This window comes from Chiloscyllium punctatum, chromosome 8, assembly GCF_047496795.1.
Source record: "Chiloscyllium punctatum isolate Juve2018m chromosome 8, sChiPun1.3, whole genome shotgun sequence".
Classification (NCBI taxonomy): domain Eukaryota; kingdom Metazoa; phylum Chordata; class Chondrichthyes; order Orectolobiformes; family Hemiscylliidae; genus Chiloscyllium; species Chiloscyllium punctatum.
Window position 1 is genome coordinate 9,223,859 of NC_092746.1, and position 3,695 is coordinate 9,227,553.

Consider the following 3,695-nt stretch of genomic DNA (forward strand, 5'->3'; position numbering starts at 1 on the left):
TGTTTACTGTACAATGCCTTTTTATTATGTACTGTTATTGACAAAATAAATATCAACAAACTCACTTTATTTCCCCTTTCACTGATCCCATGAATGGTGCCATTTCCCATTGAATTTGATGAACAAGTAATCATTTAAAAGCCTTCAGCCATAACATTTCAACTGCAGCTCAGATTTCTAACTGAGTTTTCCTTAAGACTAGTAACTTAAACTTTGCAGTTAATATTTTTGCAACTGAAATCATAACCAGTACAATTATTAACATTTTATTATTTTGTAATAGTCATTGAAATTATTGACATCTTTTTTGAATCTTTAAATTTGTAAATGTTTCCTCTCAGCACTATTCTGATTTTTGTTTTAATGTAAATTTGATATCCGACAATGAAAACTTGCCATTAAGTTAGCAAGTACCAAGGTAAGGATATTAGATTTAATTTAGACTTGGGGATTTTTCACTTTGCCAACCCTGTAGGCTTCCATGGAACCATTTTGAAAACAGTATTCCAGTATTTTGAATAAAAGTTGGATCCTAAAGTAAATTTGGTCAGAAACAACTAAATAACATAGACCAAAGCTAGTTTAATAACAATTATTATTAAAAATATTGCCATGTAAGGAATTAATGAGATAAATCAAGATTAGACCCCATGGTCTGATGGGGCAAGATACTGGCGTGTATAGAGATTTGGCTGACTGACAAAAGGCAGAGAGTAGGGTTAAAGGGGCCTTTCAGGATGACAGCTGGTGACAAGTAGAGTTCTGCAGGATTCATTGTTGGGACCACAACCATTCATGTTATACATTAACAAGCTAGATGAAGGAATTGAGGGCATCTTTGCTAAGTTTGCTAATGATGGAAATGTAGGTGGGACAGATATTGAGGAAGGGGGATGCTACAGATAGACTTGGGTATGCTAGGCAAGTGGTCAAAGAAGTGGCAGATGCAATACAATGTGGGAAGGTGTGAGGTTTTGCACTTTTGTAGGAAGAATAGAGGTATAGACTATTTTCTGAATTGGGAAAGGCTTTAGAAATCTGAAGTGCACGGGGACTTAAGAAGTCCTAAGGTTAGCACGCAGGTTCAGTTGGCAGTTCGAAAAGCAAATGCAATTTGGAATATTGTGAGCGGTTTTGGGTCCTGTATCAAGGAAAAGTTCAGAAGAGATTTACAGGAACGATCCTGGGGATGAAAGGCTTGTCATATGAGGAGTGGTTGAGGTCTCTGGAGTAGTGAAGTAGCATGAGGAGAGATCTTATTGAATTTTTCGGATACTGAGAGGCCTGGATAGAGTGAACTTGGAGAAGATGTTTCCGCTAGTAGGAGTAGACAGGACCTAGGGGCACAACCTCAGAAAGAAGGGGCAACCATTTAGAACTGAAATAGGAATTTCTGCAGCCAGAGGTTCGTGGCTGTGGAACTTATTAACACAGGGCTATGGAGGCCAAGTCATTGAAAGTATTTAAGACAGAGGTTCTTGATCAGCAAGGCAATTGAAAGTTAGTGAGAGATGGCAAATGAATGTGACTGTGAATAGTCATGATCAACTGGCGGAGCGGACTTGATGGCCTATTATTTTGCTCCTAATCTTATGGTCGAATGTTTTATAGCTAACTCTACGTTTACCATTCTGTGAATAAGAAGTGTTATGGCAAGCAGATCAAGGAGTTTTTGTAGTCGAGGGGTACAGCAACTGAAGCTTCATTTGCTCTCAATTTGAAGTGTTCTATATGTGGGTGCAAAATTCTGAGCTATAGCTGCAAGAACTTCTGAGCTTTTGCTATGAATGTTGAAGACTGGCTTGAATGCTGAACCAGCACTAATTCAGCACCAAAATAATCTTATGGAAGACTTAATTTCAGTTATGACTTTTTAGTTAATCTACTTAAAAACAGTTCTTGCTGTATTCTGAGCTGAGGAAAGTGCATGTGCAACCAGTATCCATCCAAATTATATCTGCATAGTGATTTAGTTGCCATTTTAGATGGTATTTAATAATCCTGTAAAAGTGTGGTCAACGTGGATATAGTTACTTTTAATTACTTTGATGCAAACATTTGATAAATGAGGAAATAATTTAAAACAAACATTTTTAATTTGAATCTTTTGAGAATTGGGATAAGAAAACGAATAATAACTGAATTTAATGTATTTTGTATGCCATGTGCAAACAGCTCTGCATTGAGGCTCAGTACACTACTCATCCAAAAACTCTGGCATTGTGTTTAAGCTTAGTTCAGTGTCTCAGATGGACAATTACTGTATTTCTTGACGAAGATAGGCATTAAAAAATTAATTGTTAAAAGCTTTAAAATCAAATTAGAGATTAGTTCACAAACATTTACGTGATATTGCACTGCTTTGAGTTATTTGATTTCCTTCAAATTGGACATATTACCAATAGGGGTAATAGTCTATAAGTACTGTTTAATTTTGATTCCCATCTGGCAAATTGGCACATTGCCTTATTTGAATCTGGTAATGCTCATTCAAAAATGCAAATACCCTTTGGGCCATTAACATGTATCATATAAAGATATTTCACTTGTGTCTAATCTTTATTGGACTCACTTAACAATGATTTTTGTACATGACTTTGATTTTCAGAAAATAGAAGTAACAGCTCCCAATTGTATGCACATAGTCTCAAGCTCACCTTGAAGGTCAGAAGTTAGAAACACTTGTCACTTTGATTAGTCCTGTGGGCCCGTATGAAAATGATGCTGTTCAGTTAGCATGCGATTTTCTAAAACGGTAAACTTGAAATTTCTCTTATCACAGATCCGGCTAAACATACTGCATGTTTTCAGCAGTTTGTTTATTTTGTTATAAATAAACCTTAATTGGGGATTAAGCTTTTGTTGTAATCCTTTTGTGTGAGAATTTTGATGCTTATGCCTCAGAGATCAGTATTGGGACAGCACTTGTTTACATAGGTGGTTTAGAATTGGGAACAAGTATAGCATGTTCAAAATTTGCAGATGAACTGGTAGAGCAAAATGTACAGAGGATACTAAAAAAGTCTGCAGAGAGATATAGAAGTGAGTGGGCAAGGGTCTGGCAGATGGAGTACAATGTTGGTAAATGTGAGGTCATTGATTTTGGATGGTGAAATGGTGAATTGAATGGTGAAAACTGGCAGCATGCTGCTGTGCAGAGGGATCTGGGTGTGGTTATGCATAGAACATAGAACAGTACAGCACAGAATAGGCCCTTCAGCCCACGATGTTGTGCTTACCACTGATCCTCATGTATGCACCCTCAAATTTCTGTGACCATATGCATGTCTAGGAGTCTTGTAAATGTCCCTAATGACCCTGCCTCCACAACTGCTGGCAACGCATTCCACTCTCAACTCTGTGTAAAGTACCCGCCTCTGACATCCCCTCTATTCTTTCCTCCAACCAGCTTAAAACTATGACCCCTCGTGTTAGTCATTTCTGCCCTGGGAAATAGTCACTGGCTATCGACTCTATCTATGCGCCTCATTATCTTGTATACCTCAATTAGGTCCCCTCTTCTCCTCCTTTTCTCCAATGAAAAAAGTCCGAGCTCAGTCAACCTCTCCTTATAAGACAAGCCCTCCAGTCCAGGCAGCATCCTGGTAAACTTCCTCTGAACCCTCTCCAAAGCATCCACATCTTTCTTATAAAAGGGCGACCAGAACTGGACACAGTATTCTAAATGCGGTCTA